We start from the raw sequence: 23,106 nt of genomic DNA on the forward strand, positions 1-23,106 counted from the left end.
TTGGAGAGACCGAGTCAGATTGATTAACAAAGGTGGACCCAGTACACTACACCCAGCCCGGAAACCTGGACCATCCAGATGTTGTGCACCCACAATAAGCAGTGTCTGCAGCCAGGGCCACCGCGGTTCCATGCCTAACCCTGAGAACCAAGAGATACAGCAGGGATAAGGCCAGCACCACCATGGTCTCTACCATCTCCAAAGTGGGAACCCGTCTAAGCCACAGGGCACTCTGGCCGTGGTTCATGGGGCACAAGAGGCAAACTCCAAAGTTTATGTAAACGTGGCAGATTGAAAAAATCCCTGGATGTAAGCAGCCAAAAGAGGTTGTGTCTGTCGTTCTTCTGCTCCTGCTGGTTGTGCGTGTTGCATGCAGTGTGTGTGCCACTAGCTTTTCCGCGTTCCTGAGGGCGGTGTTAAGGAGGCCCCGCAGCAGTAGCAATACCAGCTGACCACGGATGTGGCCAAAGTTTTCTTTAAGGTGTGTTTTTCCCTCCCGCAGTTTTGTTTGCGCCTGTTGCGCTCCTCTCTGCTGGAATGCAGGATTCTGGACTGCAAGAGGGTTATTGCCCTTCACCCAGGACCCTGTGACCTGGACTGCCTCTTTGCCCCACGGACTGCCCCTCTGTCCCTTGGACCCTGCCCTCACCCCATATCATTCAGGCAGCAAGTGGTATGTCACAGGACCGTTACCCACAAAAGCGGGAGGGGGAAAGCTGACGACCTAAGGGCTGGTCGGGCCTTATTGTAAAGTTTTATGAGGAACCTGGAGGACCCAAGGACTTGATGGACCTATTGCAACGTTTGAAGAACTGTGACCAGGGGAAGGACTGACCCCCGTGTTATGTTATTTTAAAGGAAAAAAAGGGGCAACATGTAAAATAACTCCTATGCGTGCGAGCCCCTGCAGGCAACGTGGCTTCACATGCATGTGGACTGTTTGTTTTAAAATAATACACTGTGTTCCAAATTATTATGCAAAAAATATTTTTTCATATTTTCCTAAATTAACTTTATGAATTGCAGTCATTGTTATTTCCAGTCATCTACTATTCGACTATAATTGAAATGTTTTTGATCAAACTGCCTATATAAACAGTATATTTTTAAAAATAATAAACACTCAAAATGCACTCAAAATGCATGTTCCAAATTATTATGCACAGCAGAGTTTTCAACCTTTTTATTTTTATTTTCAAAAACAAAATGGTCAATTGTGAAATTATAAGCATTATCAGATTATTACAAAATGAAATCAAACAGTTTTCAAGTCAAAACTTAATTCTAGGTGATGTTACATTTGCACATAGGACCCCTTGTTCGAAAGAAGCTTCTGAACTCTTTCGTCCATTGATTTTGTCAGTTTTTAGATGGTTTGTGCTTCAATTGTTTTGCATGTGGACAGAATACCCTCCCAGAGCTGTAGCTTAGATGTGAACTGCCTCCCGCCAACATTGACACTCCTTTTGATGATGCTCCAGAGATTCTCAATGGGGTTGAGGTCAGGGGAAGATGGTGGCCACATCATAAGTTTGTCCTCTTTTATGCCCATAGCAGCAAGAGATGCAGATGTGTTATTTGCAGCATAAGACGGTGCATTATCATGCATGAAAATTATCTTGCTGCGGAATGCACGGTTCTTCCTCCTGAACCATGGCAGGAAGTGCTGTTTTAGAGACGCCACATAGATTATGGAGTTCATCTTTACCCCTACAGGGATCCTAAAGGGGCTGACAATCTCTCTTCCCATGATTCCAGCCCAAAACATTACTCCACCTCCTCCTTGTTGGTGCCTTAGCCGTGTTTTCATGGGGTGTCCATCAACCAGCCATCCTCCACTCCATCCATCTGGACCATCGAGCGTTGCACAGCACTCATCGGTGAACAGAACAGTTTGGAAGTCAGTCTTCATGTATCGTTTGGCCCACTGGAGCCGTTTCTGCTTGTGTGCAGTGGATAGAGGTGGTCGACAGGATGGCTTATGCACAGCTGCAAACCTGGACGTTGGAGGCACCAGCAGCTTCAAAAACTTGTCTGCTGCTATGACAAGGCATTTTAGCAGCTGCTCTTTTAACATGACGCAATTGCCTGTTGGAAAGAGTCCTCCATTTTTTCTTATCAGCACGCACCTGTGTGCTGTGAATAAGCTACATACTTCTTGATTGTGCGATGATCACGATGAAGTGTCTTGGCAATGTTGATTGTAGTCATGCCTTGACCTAAATACTCCACAATTTGTTGCTTCTCAGCAGCCGACACATCCTTTTTCTTTCCCATTTTGGACACACCTGCCAAACTAATTTGCACAGGTATCTGCAATTGCTTTCAGTGATATAAAGAGCCCTGACACACATCACTATCAATGAGTTTAAATGACAAACAAAAAATTTCTAACCTTATTACTCATAAACTCTTTTTGCATAATAATTTGGAAGACAGTGTATATATGATAGTGACTTGAACTTTGCTTTTTGTTTTTTCTTGCTCCAGGATCCCCGTCAAGTGGGACCAGGGTTTGGATGACCCATCTAAGGACTTGATACCAGTAAAGGAAAATGTTATCAATTTTGATGTGCGTAAGTGTGACGGGGACGCCACAGGTCTTGTAAAGTCTGGCAACAGGTATGTCAGTTGTTTTAAATGTGTCGTGACGCCACTCACGGTTTACGGTCAGTAAGGTAATTGACCGCCGCTGCAGATTTTATGAGCTTCTGGGGCTGATGGGGTCGTCAGCTGGTGTGGCCTCCCATGAGTGAGGCAGGCCCCAGGGGCTCGGGTAAGCAGAGCAGCGGGTCCGGAATCATTCAGGCAGAGTCCAAAAGTCTTTAACTGGTTTTTACTCACTCCTTCAGATGTTAAGGTGAGCGGACCCGGGCGATGCTGCGATAAACCAGGTAGGACCAGGTATCCTTCGGGCCAGTCTGAGGGTAACAATTAGCTCTCCTTCCTAGCACTTCTATGTTCGGATACCCCCTGACTTGAAGTACCATGGGGGTCTATCCAGGGAGTTGCAACTGCCTTTTCTCCCCTGTGTTTGGCCCATTTGCCGGCAGCGTGGACCAGGTTAGATGGCTTCAGGCTCTGTCTCCTTATGGGTCCCTGCGTTGCTGCTGAGGCTTAGACTCTGGGAGGTTGGTGAGGTACTTGTAGTTCCCCTCACCTGCAGGTTTAGCAGGTAGTTAAACTAGAGCCTGCTCTAGGGACCTGTTCCCCGTACGTGCCTAGTCACCAGGAACACCTCTTATCAGTCCTCACTCGGTGACCGTTCTCCCCCACTAACTGTCAATACACTCGTGCAGGGTGCACGTGTCACCCTGGCAACCGCTGCTCACCACTACCAGACTGGCTCTCCACCTCCTTTCCTGACAGCCTCTGCCTTTTAGCTCCCAGCCCCTCCGCTTCACCTCTTGATGAGATTTGAAAGCTAGCCCCCTCTGGAGACTACCCAAGGGTCCCCTCTAAAAGTGTGGGAGACCTGGTTGCTACAGTCATATGAAAAAGTTTGGGCACCCCTATTAATGTTAACCTTTTTTCTTTATAACAATTTGGGTTTTTGCAACAGCTATTTCAGTTTCATATATCTAATAACTGATGGACTCAGTCATATTTCTGAATCGAAATGAGGTTTATTGTACTAACAGAAAATGTGCAATCTGCATTTAAACTAAATTTGACAGGTGCATAAGTATGGGCACCTCAACATAAAAGTGACATTAATATTTTGTAGATCCTCCTTTTGCAAAAATCACAGCCTCCAGTCGCTTTCTGTAGCTTTTAATGAGTTCCTACAGAAATTGTTCCTCTGCATGAATGCCTGAGTAGATTTGGAGCGGTGTTTTGGATCATTGTCTTGCTGAAATATCCATCCCCTGCGTAACTTCAATTTTGTCACTGATTCATGCACATTATTGTCAAGAATCTGCTGATACGGAGTTGAATCCATGCGACCCTCAACTTTAACAAGATTCCCGGTGCCGGCATTGGCCACATAGCCCCAAAGCATGATGGAACCTCCACCAAATTTTACTGTGGGTAGCAAGTGCTTTTCTTGGAATGCTGTGTTTTTTTGCCTCCATGCATAAAGCCTTTTTGTTTGACCAAACAAATCAATCTTTGTTTCATCAGTCCACAGGACCTTCGTCCAAAATGTAACTGGCTTGTCCAAATGTGCTTTTGCATACCTCAGTTGACTCTGTTTGTGGCGTGCTTGCAGATATGGCTTCTTTTGCATCACTCTCCCATACAGCTTCTCCTTGTGCAAAGTGCGCTGTATTGTTGACCGATGCACAGTGACACCATCTGCAGCAAGATGATGCAAATGATGCTGCAGGTCTTTGGAGGTGGTCTGTGGATTGTCCTTAACTGTTCTCACCATTCTTCTTCTCTGCCTTTCTGATATTTTTCTTGGCCTGCCACTTCTGGGCTTAACAAGAACTGTACCTGTGTTCTTCCATTTCCTTACTATGTTCCTCAAAGTGGAAACTGACAGTTTAAATCTCTGAGACAACTTTTTGTATCCTTCCACTGAACAACTATGTTGAATAATCTTTGTTTTCAGATCATTTGAGAGTTGTTTTGAGGAGCCCATGATGCCACTCTTCATAGGAGATTCAAATAGGAGAACAACTTGCAAGTTAAATACCTTTTCTCGTGATTGGATACACCTTCCTATGAAGTTCAAAGCTCAATGAGGTTACAAAACCAATTTAGTGCTTCATTAAATCAGTAAAAAGTAGTTAGGAGTGTTCAAAACAAGAAATTGATAAGGGTGCCCATACTTATGCACCTGTCAAATTTAGTTTAATTGCAGATTGCACATTTTCTGTTAGTACAATAAACCTCATTTCAATCCAGAAATAATACTCAGTCCATCAGTTATTAGATCTATGAAACTGAAATAGCTGTTGCAAAAACCCAAATTGTTATAAAGAAAAAAGGTTAACATTAATAGGGGTTCCCAAACTTTTTCATACGACTGTATGTGTCTGTGCGTGCACACCTCATTCTGGCCTTTAGGATCACCTGGAAGCACTGTCCCAGCATAGGTGCAGTACTCAGTGGTGCCTGACCAAGTCAGGGGCGCCACATTTGGTGTATTTGTATTTTATGTTTTACAGAGCAGTATGGTCAGGGACAACCATATTTAAAGAGAGGAGAAGTGTAAGAAGGTGGTCGGTGTATGGAGACTCATCCCTGAAGACACAGACCATATTGTTTTAATGTAATGTTATAGTGTTGTACTTGATGAAAACTATTTAGTGAGTGCAACTGCTGCTTGCGATGTAGTAGAGCCCAAGTAGTGTGGCGGCCAGTGCCATATAGCGCTGAGGCCTGGTAGGAATCCATTATATGTATAATCTATTGTGGTGTGTTATTAATGTGTGAAACTTATGAGACATGTATATGTAGAAAGTAAGATATAGGAATGTTCAACAAGATAATAGAGTGTTATGTAGATAAAATGTAGACGTGGACTGCATTCCCTCCCCACCCTCCCTCCCCCATAACACCTCTTCTTCTTTTCCTCTTTTCTTCTTTTTTTACCCTCTTTTTTCCATAACTCTTTCCCTCTTGTAGTTTTAGTTCAAGAAAGGTGCTATACGGATTGGCAATCGTTGTGCTACACATGTCCCTCCCATCTGGAATCCAGACGCTATGCTAATGCAGAATGATGTTCTAAATTTCTACACTTGTATTTTATATGATAGTGGGAGCCCTTGGAGAGTTGATCTTTCCTGGGTTCTATCACAAGTATGGACTAGTTCTTAAAAGTCTAGTCTCCCTATTGCAAAGTGCTCATTGTATCGGAAGCTCGTAGAGACCCCATGGACCTAACTTCAATGGTCATTTCTGTAGGTTTGCAACTGTATGTCTTGTTCTTATGTTAAACATTTAATAAAAGTAGATTCAACATAAAATGTAGAAGTCTTGTTAGGTAAATGCTGTTGGTTAGGATGCTGGGCTTGTTAACTCAACTGCATCCTAGGGCAGAGACACCAGTGGTTAAGGAATGGTTTAGCCCCTGGGAGGAGTCTAAAGCGGGCTTTACATGCTACAATATATATAACGATTAGAGTTGAGCGCGGTTCGTGGTTCGAGGTTCTCCGGTTCTAAGCTCGAGTGATTTTTGGGGCTGTTCGAGATCGAACTAGAACTCGAGCTTTTTGCAAAAGCTCGATAGTTCTAGATACGTTCGAGAACGGTTCTAGCAGCAAAAAGCAGGGCTTTTTACAGCTACATTGTGCAGGAGCCATCGCTGGCAGCCTGCCACAAGCTGGTAACCAAGATAAACATCGGGTATCCAAGCAAAGCGCTTTGGTTAGTAACCCGATGTTTATCTTAGTTACGTGCAGGAAGCCCACACTTCCCCGCTCAGCTCACTCCGCCTCCTCCTGCCCGCGGCATGTACACATACATACACACACACACACACACACACACACACACACACACACACACACACATGGTCCCGCTCGGCTTACCTGCGGTGATGAAGTCCCGCCATCCCGACCTCAGCGCTGTCACTGTCCTCCATGGCCGCCGCTTGTCACATCACCTCTCGCTTCCGACCCGAGACGTCACGGACCTCTCGCGATACTTGATGTGAAGGTGCCGGTCATTGACCTCAGTGACAGGGGCTGTCGGCAGTGCTGGAGATCAGCGCAGGTAATGTACCTCGCTGACAGCAGCACTTGTCATCCCCTGCAGTGACCTGGGCTGACCCATTGATGTTAGCTCAGGTCACTGCATTGCTCTCCCAGTCAATGGGGAACATCCTGCTCTTCATTGACTGGGACAGTGTGGATCGTCATGGCAACCCCTTGGATTACACCAGACCTGGATTTGTTTTTCATTCTAATAAATTGGTTAAAGAGGGAATGTTTTGGGGAGTGTTTTTTCAAATAAAAATGTGGTTGTCGTCTATTTTTTTTTTATTACTGACTGGGTTGGTGATGTCGGGTATCTGATAGATGCCTGACCTCACCAACCCCAGGGCTTGATGCCAGGTGACATTACACATCTGGTATTAACCCCATATATTACCCCGTTGCCACCGCACCAGGGCGCGGGATGAGCTGGGGCGAAGCACCAGGATTGGCGCATCTAATGGATGCGCCACTTCTGGGGCGGCTGCGGCCTGCTATTTTTAGGCTGGGGAGAGTCCAATAACCATGGACCTCCCTAGTCTGAGAATATCAGGCCCCAGCTGTCTGCTTTACCTTGGCTGGTAATCCAATTTTGGGGGACCCCTACGTGTTTTTTTTTTTAAATTATTTATTTAATTTAAAATAACAGCGTGGGGTGCCCTCAGTTTTGGATTACCAGCCAAGGTGAGGTTGCCAGCTGTGGTCTGCAGGCTGCAGCCGTCTGCTTTACCCTAGCTGGCTACAAAACTAGGGGTAACCCTACGTCATTTTTTTTTTTCATTTTTTTGGCTAAATACAAAGCTAAGCACCCCTTAGTGCCACATGAAAGGCACCAAAGGGTGCTCCACTTTTTCTCCATTTTTTCTCCACTTTTTCTCCATTTTTTCTCCACTTTTTCTACATTTTTTTTCTCCACTTTTTCTCCACTTTTTCTCCACTTTTTCTCCATTTTTTTCTCCACCTTTTCTCCACTTTTTCTCCACTTTTTCTCCACTTTTTCTCCATTTTTTTCTCCACTTTTTCTCCACTTTTTCTCCATTTTTTTCTCCACTTTTTCTCCACTTTTTCTCCACTTATTCTCCATTTTTTTCTCCACTTTTTCTCCACTTTTTCTCCACTTTTTCTCCACTTTTTCTCCATTTTTTTCTCCACTTTTTCTCCACTTTTTCTCCACTTTTTCTCCACTTTTCTCCATTTTTTTCTCCACTTTTTCTCCACTTTTTCTCCACTTTTTCTCCATTTTTTTCTCCACTTTTTCTCCACTTTTTCTCCACTTTTTCTCCACCTTTTCTCCACCTTTTCTCCACTTTTTCTCCACTTTTTCTCCACTTTTTCTCCGTTCTTTTTCTCCGTTCTTTTTCTCCGTTCTTTTTCTCCGTTCTTTTTCTATGGTCGGTCTACCCATTAGCTCTGCCATGCATACTGTAGCTCTACACCTACTGCACATGTTACTTTATGATTGACATCTCTTTCGTACCAGAGCTGTCTAAGCCTACTCTGACCCCATATTTGTCATTACTATATTGTCCTTGTACTGTATTATGACATTTGTATCATGTGTTTCATTTCTTGCTGTGTTGCAATTTTTTTGCTGCATCCCAATTGTACCTCTACATTGTTCGAGTTTATGTTATTGTTCTCTCACTCTTATGTGATACTGATTATTGTCATTTTTCATGATTACATGCAGATAAGTCCAATCTGACGAAGGCTCAGGCCGAAACGTCATTTGTAACTTGTTTTGGACAAAAACATATATGCTTATGAAAAAAAAAATTTCTTAATACGGACCAATAAAGAGTGATTTTGCATTACTATCCATTGTGACTTACTGACTTAAGCCCGCTACACACGCTTCAATATATCTCACAATCCGTCGTTGGGGTCAAGTTGTAAGTGACGCACATCCGGCATCGTTTGTGACGTATCTGCGTGTGACAGCTACATGCGATCAGGATTGAACGCAAAACCGTTGATCACAAACACATCGTATCATTCTCTAGAATTGAGCGTTTTGTTGCAAGAACCTAGTGAATTGTAACGTGTAACATCCCTCATACGATTTCGGTGTCTGATGCTATGTACGTAGGTGTGCGCTCTGCACCGCAGCTTAAAAAAGGTCTGCTTCAGAGCGCAGCTGAAAAGCTGCGTTCTGAAGCGCCTCACAATGTCTGTCATTCACTAATCTCTGTCAGTCCGTCACTATCTCTGTCCCTCACTCTCAGTCCATGTCAGTCTATCCCCCTCTCTCATATACTCACCGATCCCCGATCCCTGGCGCTGCACAGCATTCACACTGCTCCGGCGGCTTTTACTGTTTTGAAAAAGCCGGCCGCCCATTAAACAATTTCGTATTCCCTGCTTTCCCCGCCCACCAGCGCCTATGATTGGTTACAGTGAGACACGCCCCCACTCTGAGTGACAGGTGTCACACTGCACCCAATCACAGCAGTCGGTGGGCGTGTCTATACTGTGTAGTGAAATAAATAATTAAATAATTAAAAAAAACGGCGTGCGGTTCCCCCCATTTTTAAAACCAGCCAGATAAAGCCATACGGCTGAAGGCTGGTATTCTCAGGATGGGGAGCTCCACGTTATGGGGAGCCCCCCACCCTAACAATATCAGCCAACAGCCGCCCAGAATTGCCGCATACATTATATGCGACAGTTCTGGGACTGTACCCGGCTCTTCCCGATTTGCCCTGGTGCGTTGGCAAATCGGGGTAATAAGGAGTTATTGGCAGCCCATAGCTGCCAATAAGTCCTAGATTAATCATGTCAGGCGTCTATGAGACACCCTCCATGATTAATCTGTAAGTTACAGTAAATAAACACACACCCGAAAAAATCCTTTATTAGAAATAAAAACACACACATATACCCTGGTTCACCACTTTAATCAGCCCCAAAAAGCCCTCCTTGTCCGGCGTAATCCAGGATGATCCAGCGTCGCTTCCACCGCAGCTGCATGGAGGTGACCGGAGCCGCAGCAGACACAGCCGCTCCGGTCACCTCCATGCAGCAAATGAAGACAGCCGCGCGATCAGCTGCTGTCACTGAGGTTACCCGCTGTCACTGGATCCAGCGGTGGATGCAGCGGTGGCCGCGGGTAACCTCAGTGACAGCAGCTGATCGCGCGGCTGTCTTCATTAGCTGCATGGAGGTGACCGGAGCGGCTGTGTCTGCTGCGGCTCCGGTCACCTCCATGCAGCAGCGCTGGATGCGACGCTGGATCATCCTGGATTACGCCGGACAAGGAGGGCTTTTTGGGGCTGATTAAAGTGGTGAACCAGGGTATATGTGTGTGTTTTTATTTCTAATAAAGGATTTTTTTCTGGTGTGTGTGTTTATTTACTGTAACTTACAGATTAATCATGGAGGGTGTCTCATAGACGCCTGACATGATTAATCTAGGACTTATTGGCAGCTATGGGCTGCCAATAACTCCTTATTACCCCGATTTGCCAACGCACCAGGGTAAATCGGGAAGAGCCGGGTACAGTCCCAGAACTGTCGCATATAATGTATGCGGCAATTCTGGGCGGCTGTTGGCTGATATTGTTAGGGTGGGGGGCTCCCCATAACGTGGAGCTCCCCATCCTGAGAATACCAGCCTTCAGCCGTATGGCTTTATCTGGCTGGTTTTAAAAATGGGGGGAACCGCACGCCGTTTTTTTTAATTATTTAATTATTTATTTCACTACACAGTATAGACACGCCCACCGGCTGCTGTGATTGGGTGCAGTGTGACACCTGTCACTCAGAGTGGGGGCGTGTCTCACTGTAACCAATCATAGGCGCTGGTGGGCGGGGAAAGCAGGGAATACGAAATTGTTTAATGGGCGGCCGGCTTTTTCAAAACAGTAAAAGCCGCCGGAGCAGTGTGAATGCCGTGCAGCGCCAGGGATCGGGGATCGGTGAGTATATGAGAGAGGGCTGCTAACTTCAGTTACTCAGGAGATTAGCGGTCACCGGTGAGTCTTCACTGGTGACCGCTAATCAGGACGCGACACAGACACAGCCGCAGCATCACAATGAAGTCGGGTGAAGTTCACCCGAGTTCATTCTGACAGTGCGGCTCTGTCTGTGTCTGCTGTCATCTGCCATTCAGCTCTGCTACATGGCTGTCTGTGTCTGCTGTTAGCGGCCATGTAGCAGAGCTGAATGGCAGATGACATAGTAAAAACGCATCCCTACACATTACACACGCTTGGCAAGTCAATAAATAAAAAAAAAAAAAAGGTGCTCAATGCATACGTCACAGAACACATGATCTAAAGGATCACACACAAAATTGACCAATTTAACATAGACTACTAACGCTCGTGTGACAGCAAATGAACGACCAACGTGAAATCTCATAGATCCCGTATGCAACCTGGGCGTGTCACATCGCAAATGCGATTGTACAACTAATTGCAACGTGTAAAGTGGGCTTTAGTCTGGGAGATATAGAGTGCCGAGGTTACTCACTAATTTTATCTATTATTACCTCTGAGCACCTATATACCAGTGAGCAGAGCTACCTCTACAGTAGTTCTCCTGATTAGGCATGCCCTTACCTCATGAGCAGGGCATTGCAGCTTTGGTAGCAACCATTACGACATGGACTCTGCTGCTGTGGACCCGGGGAGAGTGAGTGCAGATTCATTGCACCCACACTCCTCACATGAAGGGTCCGCACTCCTAGAAAATGGGGGATACGTTCCCTGAGTGTCTCCCCCCCATATTCTAGACGGTCCAGAGTCGTCGTGGGACCCCTTTATTTTTTTTCTTACAATAAATTGGTGAAAGAGGAAATGTTTTGGGGACTGTTTTTTCAAATAAATTTCTTTTGGCGATTTTTTTTTTTGTTAGTACTGACAGTTTATGATGTTGGGTATCTAATAGACGCCATGACATCACAAACTGCTGGGCTTGATCTCAGGTGACTTTACAGCTAGTATCAACCCGATTTATTACCCCGTTTGCCACTGCACCAGGGCACGGGATGAGCTGGGGTGAAGCGCCAGGATTGGCGCATCTAGTGGATGCGCCACGTCTGGGGTGCCTGCGGCCTGCTATTTTTAGGCTGTGAAGGCCCAATAACTATGGACCTTCCCACCCTGAGAATACCAGACCACAGCTGTCCGCTTTACCTTGGCTGGTGATCCAATTTGGAGAGGACCCTACTTTTTATGTGTAATTATTAATATTTATAAAATAATTATAAAAAAGAGCCTGAGGGGACCTCCACATTGGATCCCCAACCACGGTAAAGCTGCCAGCTGTGGTTTTCAGGCTACAGCCGTCTGCTTTACCCTAGCTGGCTATCAAAAATGGGGGGACCCAACGTCATTTTTTTTTTTTAACTATTTTTTAAATAGAAAAAATTAATGGGCTTCCCTGTATTTTGATTGCCAACCAAGGTAACGGCAGGCAGATGGGGGTGGCAACCCATAGCTGTCTGCTTTATCTGCGCTGAGAATCAAAAATACCGCGGAGCGCTACGTCATTTTTTTAAAGATTTATTTTTACAGCACTGTGATGTCCAGCAATCAAAATACAGGGAAGCCCATTTTATTTTTAGTTATTTAAATAAATAATTAAAAAAAATATATATGGGCTCCCGCTGCATTTTTTGTATTGCTAGCTAAGGGTAATCCAAGCAGCTACTGGCTGATAACCCCCACTGCTTGGTGTTACCTTCACTGGCAATGGAAAATCCAGGGAAGCGTTTTTTATTTTTTTTGCCAAAAAACTACAAAAAAAGGACGTGAGCTTCGCCATATTTTTGTATGCTAGCCAGGTATAGCAGGCAGGTGCTGGAAGAGTTGGATACAGCGCCAGAAGATGGCGCTTCTATGAAAATGCCATTTTCTGAGGTGGCTGCAGACTGCAATTCGCAGCAGTGGGGCCCAGAAAGCTCAGGCCAACCTGTGGTGCGGATTCCAATCCCCAGCTGCCTAGTTGTACCTGGCTGGACACAAAAATGGGGCAAAGCCTACGTCATTTGTTTTCTAATTATTTCATGAAATTCATGAAATAATAAAAAAAGGGCTTCCCTTTATTTTTGGTTCCCAGCCGGGTACAAATAGGCAACTGGGGGTTGGGGGCAGCCGTACCTGCCTGCTGTACCTGGCTAGCATACAAAAATATGGCGAAGCCCACATAATTTTTTCAGGGGGCAAAAAACTTCTGCATACAGTCCTGGATGGAGTATGCTGAGCCTTGTAGTTCTGCAGCTGCTGTCTGTCTGTATGGAGAAGAGCAGACAGCAGCTGCAGAACTACAAGGCTCAGCATACTCCATCCAGGACTGTATGCAGAAGTTTTTTGCCCACCAAAAAAATGACGTGGGCTTCGCCATATTTTTGTATGCTAGCCAGGTACAGCTGGCAGCCACGGGCTGCCTCCAACCCCCAGTTGCCTATTTGTACCCGGCTGGGAACCAAAAATATAGGGAAGCCCGTTTTTTTTAATTATTTCACTTATTTCATGAAATAATTAAAAAACAAATGACGTGGGCTTCGCCCCATTTTTGTGTCCAGCCGGGTACAACTAGGCAGCTGGGGATTGGAATCCACAGCACAGGTTAGCCCGAGGTTTGTGGGCGCCTCTGCTGCGGATTTCAGTCCGCAGCCGTCCCAGAAAATGGCGCTCTCATAGAAGCGCCATCATCTGGCGCTGTATCCAACTCTTCCAACAGCCCTGGAGCCGGGTGGCTTGTTGGGTAATCATGAGTTAATACTGGCTTTGTTTTACCAGCCAGTATTAAGCCAGAGATTCTTAATGTCAGGCACGTTTGACCCGGCCATTAAGAATCTCCAATAAAGGGTTAAAAAAAAGACACCACACAGAGAAAAAATACTTTAATAGAAATAAATACACAGACACATTAGAGACTCCATCTTTATTACCCCCTGTCAGCCCTCCACGATCCTGCTCTTCTGTCTTCTTTCTTTCTAGTGTAGTAGTAGTAGTGACGATTGTAGTGAGGATGAGATTCACCAGCTCATCACTTGGGGCTGGGGAACCTCCATCCTCACTACAATCCTCACTAGTGTAGTAGTAGTGACGATTGTAGTGAGGATGAGGTTCACCAGCTCATCACTTGGGGCTGGGGAACCTCCATCCTCACTACAATCCTCACTAGTGTAGTAGTAGTGACGATTGTAGTGAGGATGAGATTCACCAGCTCATCACTTGGGGCTGGGGAACCTCCATCCTCACTACAATCATCACTACAATCGGGAAGCAGCGTGCAGCCTTCACTCCGTGAGTGATCAGTGCTGGCTGCTAGCGGTAACGCTGACAGACGCGTTACCACAGCAACGGTGCTCTCGGAGCCGCGGTTAGCGGTGACGTCACCGCTAACTGCGTTGCTATGGCAACGGTGATCTCCGTTAATGACCGGCTGTGTCAGCCGGTCCCTAACGGAACGGGGAGTCGACCGTGTGCTAGAGCATGTCGCCGGTACACGGCGATACACATATGTGCACCGTGTACCGGAGAGATGCACTCGCAGGTCCTACATGACGTGTCATAGTCATGTGACCAGTCTGTAGCCAATGAGATAATAGCCACGTGACTGGTCACATGGCTATTTTGACGTCACGATAGGTCCTGCATCTCTGCTGGCAGTGCAGGTCACCGGGAGGATTCAGCGATCATCGGATGGAATAGCGGCAGGAGACAGAGTGCAGAAGGGATCGCGAGGACCGGTAAGTGTTATGGCAATGTTTATTAACTGTTTGTGTACATTTATAATGCATTTTTATGTGTTTGTGATTGCCTCCCATTATAGCCTATACGTTCGAGTTCGGTTCGTCGAACGTTCGACAAACCGAACTCGAACGGGACCCCCGTTCGGCGAACCGGCCTCGAGCCGAACCGGGACCAGTTCGCTCATCTCTAATAACGATGTGTCGGCGGGGTGACGTCGTAAGTGACGCACATCCAGCATCGTAAGTTATATTGTAGCATGTGACAGCTACGTGCGATTGCGATTGAATGTTAAAACGTTCATCACATACACATCATTCAATTTCTAAAAATTGAACATCAGGTTGTTCAATGTTCTCGAGGTAGCACACATCGCTGTGACACCCTGTGAACGATGAACACAGCTTACCTGCATCCCGCGGCTCCCGCCGGCTATGCGGAAGGAAGGAGGTGGGCGGGATGTTTACGTCCCGCTCATCTCCGCCCTTCCACTTCTATTGGCCGGCTGCCGTGTGACGTTGCTGTGACGCCGAACGTCCCTCCCACTCTAGGAAGTGGACGTTCGCCGCCCACATCGAGGTCGTATGGAAGGTAAGTACGTGTGATGGGAAATAATCGTTTGTGCGACACGGGCAACAAATTGCACGTGCCGCACATACGATGGGGGCGGGTCACATCGCATACAATATCATATGTGATATCGTAAGGTGTAAAGCAGCCTTTAGAGGGTTAAGTCCCTGAGACAGAAAAACTTAAGGGAGATGAAGATGGCTGTCTAAGAGAGAAGGTGTGTTGTGAGCTGGGGTCAAACCGATCCCTTGAAGGCAGGTCACTTTTGGACAACGGGACTGCTGGGTGAATGTAGGACTTTGTGGGACCCTAAAAGAAGAAAAGAAGAGGAAGTGCATAGCTGGAACTCTAAAGGCTACTTTACACGGTACGACCGATTGTGCGATTTCACAATCGATCGTACCCGCCCCCGTCCTTTTTGCGTCACGGGCAAATCGCTGCCCGTGTCGCACAAAGTCAGTAACCCCCGTCACACACACTTACCTCTCGTGCGACCTCGCTGTGGGTGGCGAACGTCCACTTCCTGGAGTGGGAGGGACGTTCGGCGTTACAGCGACGTCACACGGCCGCCGGCCAATAGAAGCGGAGGGGCGGAGATGAGCGGGACGTAAACATCCCGCTCACCTCCTTCCTTCCACATAGAGCCGGCGGCGGCCGCGGGAGGCAGGTGAGCTGCTCATCGTTCCCGTGGTGTCACACGGAGCGGCGTGTGCTACCACGGAAACGATGGTCAACTAAATTAAACGATATTATGGAACCTAGCGAGCAGTACCCGACTCACGATTTGTGAGCGATACTGCGTCGCTAGGAGGTGTCACACAGTCCGGCATCGCCAGCGATGCCGGATGTGCGTCACAAAAACCGTGACCCCGATGATCTATCGCACGATAGATTGTCTGGTGTAAAGCAGCCTTAAGAAAACGGTTAGAGCTACGTCGGTCAGCAGACAGAAAATGCAGCCATTGTGGAATAAGCAGAATAGCGCAGGCGAGACCAAGACAGAGAGGCAGGCAGAGACTGAATTTATTGTAACCTGTGAGAGAAAAGACCATTATAGGAAGTAAAGGTTCCATTTAAGAAAAGGCCTATAGTGTTCTCTTTCGTGGTTCCTCTTTGCTGACACCAATCAATGCACTGGTACACCAGGAAGTGTAGCGAGCAGTTAATAGAGGAGGAAAGGGAGGCGAACGTGTGGCTCCTAATTTCATTGTGTGACGCCCTGGCCTAGCAGGTCGTCCCAGGGTATTGTGCAATCTGCCCTTCTGTGCAATATCCATCTCCTCCTTGGTTACGGGTCCCTGACCTTTGGTGTTGCCAAAAACAAGCTAAACAAAATCCTAGGAACACTCTGCACCACACCCACCAGACACAGTAGTGGATGAGTGGACGGCCTGAATGGAAAAGGGTCGCCCACTTGGTGGGTTGGTTGAAGGGGAGGTCAGGAGTGTCAGGAGTAGAGGAGTGCAGCATTAAAGGTGAAAGTGAGAGGAGGTCAGGAGCTAGGCTCCTTGGAACTACTAGGTGGCAGACGTTGATCTGGGCCTGGTAGGAGCTGGACCCCGGTCACAGGGGATCGTGACAAGGGGCACGGACTGTCAAGGAGGACAGCCGGCGGCCTTGTGCCATCACCAGGCAGGGTCCAGGGCACGACGGGGTACATGGATCCTAGGTCAGGAAGAAGCTTCAGGCGTCCTGACAATTTACCCGACGAGAATGGAGCCTTCAAGATCCGTTCTCCACCTGCTCCAAAATCGGGGTATTAGCACAACGAGGGGGATAGGACTTTCCCACTACATGGTCCAGAAAATCCCAAGTGTGAACCCTGAGAGCAAGCTCACCCAGTTAGCCATACTGGTGAGCGGGACCCGATTAGTTTCACACTAGAGGGGCCAACCAGAAGACTAAGTGCCAAGGCAAAGGTCACAGACTAACAGGCAACACCAACGGACACGGGATCCAGGCGTGCTCCGTCCCAGCGGCAGCGGTGTCAAGAACTTTGATTTACCACAGTTGTCAGTGTCAGCGTTATTGGACTGAGTGAATACACTAGTGACTCTTACCGTCGCAACGGCACCTCCCCGTCACCATGTTTGTCTGTCTGTCTATTATCTGTTTGTCTGCCTATCTCTCTATTATATATCTGTCTATATCTATGGATCTCTATTATCTATCTATCTATCTTTCTATCTACCTACCTATCTATCTATCTATCTCTCCATCTTTCTATTATCTATCTATCTGATATCTATTTGTCGATCTATCATCTATCTAGCGTTGGTCTGGCACACAGACACCAGTCAATGCCCCAGAGGGCTCTTCAACTGGACATAAAAGGGACCCGCCGGCAGGGGCATCGCTGGCATCAAAGATCCGGAACTCCGGCCCAGAAGTTCTTGGCCGGAGCCCCAAATCTTCTGCAACCACCGCACTGAACTATGTCGGTGTCACCTCGATACAGGTTAAACCTGCCACAGAGCAGAGAGCTCCCTGCTCTATAGGTGCCCATCTCCTAAGCCACAGACCGCTGCAGGCCTGTGTCTTAGGTGACCGCAAGGGCAGTGCAGTGACATCATTTCATCGCGCTGCCTCTGCAAGCCACCATAGAAGAGAAGATGGAGGCTGCGGTGCTGGGAATCAGAATTAGGTGAGTATAATTTTTTTTTTATGTCTATATGGGATCTGTGGGGGCTCCTGTTATATATAAGAGGCTATGTGGGGGCCACTGCTGTATATGGGAGCCTGTGTGAGGGTTCCTGCTCTGTGTAGAAGGCTGTGTGAGGGCTCCTGCTGTGTATAGGAGGCTGTGTGAGAGCTCCTCTGAGTATGAGGATGTGTGGGGGCTCCTGCTGTGTGTTGAAGGTCTTATGGGGCCTCCTGCTGTGCATAGAAGGCTGTGAAGGGGCTCCTGCTGTGTGTAGAAGGTTTTGTAGGGGCTCCTGCTGGGCATAGGAGGCTATGTGGGGGCTCCTGCTGTGCATAGGAGGCTATGTGGGGGCTCCTGCTGTGCATGGGAGGCTGTGTCGCGGCTCCTGCTGTGCATAGGAGGCTGTGTGGGGGCTCCTGCTATGCATAGGAGGCTGTGTGGGGGCTCCTGCTGTGCATAATGGGGTGCCCCTTACCTGGTCAGGCAACACTGAGTACTGCACCCATGCTGGGTGGGTACAATACAGGTATTCCTGAAGGCTGACTAGGGCGTGGACACACAGGCACGTAGTAACCAGGTCTCCCACATTGACCTTTAAGGGGACCCCTGGGAGACCCAGGAGGGGACGTGGCCTCCATCTCCACTCAAGGGGTGTGGTAGAGAGGCTGGTTGCTAGGGTGCGAAGGCAGGCACAGAGGGGAGGTAGTAGTGAGCCAGTCTGAAGTGGAGAGCACAGTGTGCAGACATGGGGAGATTCACTAGTCAGACACTGCAGGTGCAGTGGCTGTTGGCGGGGGAGAACGGCTACCTTGCAGTGCCACCTGAAAACCACGCAGGGCCGGAGCGGAGTGCTGAGGGGTGGCTGAGTAAGGGGACTGCCTGGTGGACCAGGCCCGCACGGAATAACAAGTTCCCAGAGCAGGAACCTATTTACTAGGCCTGCTAAACCTGCTGGAGGGGGCACTTCCTGCCCTTCACCAAACCAACACAGAGTCCGCAGCCACGTAGCAACGAGAGGGCCCATAGTGACAAGAGGCAAGTAGCCAGAGTTACTTGGTCCAGGCTACAAGCAAACGGGCCGAAAAGGGGAGAACAGGTGGAAGCAACTTCCGTGGGTGACCCCGTAGGACTTCAAGTCTGGGTCACCACAAACAAAAGAGGGCTAGGAAGGTGAGTCAGCAGTCACCCCTGGATCAGCCTGAAGGTTGCCTGGTTCATCCCTTGGTTCACCACAGCATCGCCCGGGTTAGCTCACTGTACCAGCAAGCGTGAGTAAAACCCCTGAAGGACATTATTGGACTGTGTGTGATTCCTCTGCGTCCTGCTGCACTACACACCTACACCCAGGCCCTGGGGCCAGCCTCACTCTCGGGAGGCCACAACAACTTACTGCAACCAACATCAGCCCCAGGTGTCCCCAAACTGCAGAGGCGGTCACCCCCTGACCGCAATACCGAGAGTGGTGTCACAATCCCCATTGAATTTAACCTACCTGTGACCAGAAGATTCCAAGGCTGTGGAGACCCTGCGATGACCTGCACCTGAAGGTAATGCGGGGCGACACTTCCTTTCTGGCGTCCCCGAACAGGATAAGGACTAGACCTGTCCAGACAGGTGACCATGTGCCTGGGCGGTCCGTTCAGAAAATTTGAAGCGCCGCCATATTGCCACCATGAAAAGCGCGCCAAGAAACAGCTGCAGAGCGCGAAAATAGAAGTTACCGCCCACGAAGAGGTGTGGCTTCCCAGAGAACCCTTGCAGCGTCCGGACCTCGCAAGTGATGGAGGCGGGGTTGTCCAGAGACAGCGGGAAGGAAAAGTCACAAGTCTGCTGCAGGAAGTGGAGCTGGAAGGGTGTGGTGAAGATGCAGAGAGGATGGCGTCCACCCGTAGTGACCCAAAGCCAGGCTCCGTTGACTGGTGGGACTGGGAGCTCGACCAGTTTTGTGAACGACTGGAAGCTCGAGTGATGCAGCAGATCAGAGAGGGACGTGCAGAACTTCGGGAGATGGCTGAAGCGGTTTGGGTCTATTAGAGGTGAACTGCAATGCAAGGTCGCGCCAGGCGGCGACCACTCAGATCCCGATGATGCTACCTCCTATGGGTGAGTCCTGTGTTGCCCCTGCCCACTTGAGTGCCCCGTTCCATGCTGCGACCCCGGAGGCGGCGCCCACGAAGATCCCTACTGCGATCCGAGAGGCGACGCCTGCCCAGACCCATGCTGTGAAGGCCGCGGTTCCCACGGAGACGCCCAGTGCAGCGACGCCAGGCTCGGCCTGCCAAGACCAGGCCGCAGTCACGCCAGGCTTGGCCAGCTGAGACCAGGCTGCACCAGCGTCCCGCCCGGCCAGCCAAGACCAGGCCGCAGCCACGCCAGGCTCGGCCCAACAAGCCCAGACCGCAGCCACGCCAGGCACGGTCCGCCAAGACCAGGCCGCAGCCACGCCAGGCTCGGCCCGCCAAGACCAGGCCGCACCAGCGTCCCACCTGGCCCGTCAAGACCAGGCCACAGCCACGCCATGCTCAGCCCGACAAGGTCAGGCCGCAACGCCGCCCACCCCAGCCAGCACAACAGAGGCAGCCACCGCACCCCAGCTACCAACCAAGGAACCAGGTCCTGCATCCCCGCCAGGAGAAGATCCTGTGTATCTGCGGCTGAAAAAGGAGCTGAGTGCCCGCTACCCTAAGGACCTGGTGGATGCGCACATAGTCCCCAGGCGGTCAACCGGACCCGGAGTGGTCCCAGCAGCTGTCGTGGCTAGGAAGAGCCCACCGCCCTGGTCCTCTGGAGAACGCCTGACCCCAGCGCTGCTGCCGGAGGAGTGCTCAAGAGCACTAAGGGGGAGGAGAGACCCGTAGGCTGAGGAGCTGACCCCTAAACAGCCGGAGGAAGACGCGGCATCCTGTGAGATTGAGGGAGGCCCAGAGCCTGAGATGCAGCCTTACTCCCACTGGGAAGAGAGCCCGACACCCCCCGCTTAGGAAGAAATGCTGGCCATCATGATACCAAGCATGTACGTCACCTGGGAGCCCGCAGGCGGCGAGGCGGTAGACAAGCAGAATCCAGCCCACAAGACATGGCGCCGCATCAGAACAAAGCCAACCCCTGCACAGCATTCCCCTGAAAGGCAGAAGGACGAAGTAACAGCCCGAAAATTTGAGGAGAAGCAGTCCCTAAGGAAAGCTAAATCCAAGGTCAGAGGTCCTTTCTGCCGCGGAGTTGTGAAGGAGGTTCTGTGAGTGAATAGTGCATAAAGAAAAGTAAAGAGAGTTCCAGTTACCTGTTTGCAACGTTAACCTTAACAAGAGAATGTGCCCACATGAACTAATGTGAGAACTATATTAATACAAATCTTTTGCACCTGGTTTGTGCATTTCTACGGACCATAGGCTATTAACTGGCTATAGCCACAAACTCTCGCAGTGTTTATAGTTACCCCAGTAGTACCAGCAACAGAGCACACCTGTTTATGGGGCCTGGCTCTGCACCACCTGGAAGCACGCCTGTGATGGTGTTTGCTATCCAAAAGCTAAGAGCATGCCTGTTTATGGGGCCTGGCTCGCCTACAGCAAGGGAGCATGCCTGTTTATGGGGCCTGGCTCTCCACCACAAAGAAGCAGTTACGTTTGTTTGGAACAGCCTGACCAAGAAAGCCGCCTCTACATCCTTCCAGAAGTGGCTGAAGACGCGGTTCGACGGGAGAGGGGCTTACTCTAACCACCAGCCCTGGGAGAGGAAGATTGGAGGAATGGTCTGGGGAAACAGATGGCCCAGACCTGGTTGCTAAAAGGACCGGTGACCTGCCTCCTGGGAGGGTTTTGGGTGAGTAACGGACTTGTGGGTGGAGGGTGGTGAAAAGTGGTACCTGGTGTGTTTTTTTCAATGCTTTTACATGTTTTAAATGTTTTAAATGTTTGCACTTTAAAATTGTATTGTCTTTGCAGCCCGAGGACGTGCTGATGATAACTAAGGGGGAATGTGGCGCCCCTGACCTGGTCAGGCACCACTGAGTACTGCACCCATGCTGGGTGAGTACAATACAGGTATTCCTGAAGGCTGACTAGGGCGTGGACACACAGGCACGTAGTAACCAGGTCTCCCACATTGACCTTTGAGGGGACCCCTGGTAGACCCAGGAGGGGACGTGGCCTCCATCTCCACTCAAGGGGTGTGGTAGAGAGGCTGGTTGCTAGGGTGCGGAGGTAGGCACAGAGGGGAGGTAGTAGTGAGCCAGTCTGAAGTGGAGAGCACAGTGTGCAGACGTGGGGAGATTCACTAGTCAGACACTGCAGGTGCAGCGACTGTTGGCGGGGGAGAACGGCTACCTTGTAGTGCCACCTGAAAACCACGCAGGGCCGGAGTGCTGAGGGGTGGCTGAGTAAGGGGACTGCCTGGTGGACCAGGCCCGCACAGGACAACAGGTTCCCAGAGCAGGAACCTATTTACTAGGCCTGCTAAACCTGCTGGAGGGGGCACTTCCTGCCCTTCACCAAACCAACACAGAGTCCGCAGCCACGTAGCAACGAGAGGGCCCATAGTGTCAAGAGGCAAGTAGCCGGAGTTACTTGGTCCAAGCTATAAGCAAATGGGCCAAAAAGAGGAGAACAGGCGGAAGCAACTTCCCTGGGTAACCCTGTAGGACTTCAAGTCTGGGTCACCACAAACAAAAGAGGGCTAGGAAGGCGAGTCAGCAGTCACCCTGGATCAGCCTGAAGGTTGCCTGGTTCATCTCTTGGTTCACCACAGCATCGCCCGGGTTAGCTCACTGTACCAGCAAGTGTGAGTAAAACCCCTGAAAGACATTATTGGACTGTGTGTGATTCCTCTGCATCCTGCTGCACTACACATCTACACCCGGGTCCTGGGGCCAGCCTCACTCTCGGGAGGCCACAACAACTTACTGCAACCAACATCAGCCCCAGGTGTCCCCAAACTGCAGTGGCGGTCACCCCCTGACCGCAATACCGAGAGTGGCGTCACGATTTCCCATTGAAGTTAACCTACCTGTGACCAGAAGATTCCAAGGCTGTGGAGACCCTGCGATGACCTGTACCTGAAGGTAATGCGAGGTGACACACATAACATGCTGTGTGGGGACTCCTGCAGCGATTTGCATATAGTTGTTGTGTGGCCTCTAGAGTTAACTTCCTGTGGACCCCAGACACCCCAGTCCAACCCTGCATTCATCTATCTTTTCTATAGTATCTATGTGTGTGTTATATATATGGTGTAATTTATGCAGGGGCACAACAACTGGGCCTGTGAGTGATGAGGGTCATTGCTATTTCCTTGGGTGAATGGTTTAAAACCATTGAGGAGCAGTTGGCCACTGGTTCCCTGTTTCGCCCTTGCTTTGCAGCTGTGGGCCCTGGATAGGTGTCATGACATCAGGGGCAGCCTGTGATGTGATGCCAGTGGGCCCTGCAGCTGCGACCAGAGTGGGTGCAGAGCATACAGTCATATGAAAAAGTTTGGGCACCCCTATTAATGTTAACCTTTTTTCTTTATAACAATTTGGGTTTTTGCAACAGCTTTTTCAGTT

The 23,106-nt window shown here is 49.2% G+C and overlaps 1 long non-coding RNA gene across 1 annotated transcript in view; it reads left to right on the forward strand.

Moving 5' to 3' along the window:
* LOC142245950 (uncharacterized) overlaps positions 1-23,106 on the forward strand; it is a 104,520-nt gene that overhangs the window by 57,653 nt on the left and 23,761 nt on the right. The window contains exon 2 of the long non-coding RNA XR_012724829.1: positions 2,491-2,622. This is a non-coding gene — a long non-coding RNA (uncharacterized LOC142245950). The remainder of the gene's footprint in view (positions 1-2,490; positions 2,623-23,106) is intronic.

Source organism: Anomaloglossus baeobatrachus, chromosome 7 (genome assembly GCF_048569485.1).
Source record: "Anomaloglossus baeobatrachus isolate aAnoBae1 chromosome 7, aAnoBae1.hap1, whole genome shotgun sequence".
NCBI lineage: Eukaryota > Metazoa > Chordata > Amphibia > Anura > Aromobatidae > Anomaloglossus > Anomaloglossus baeobatrachus.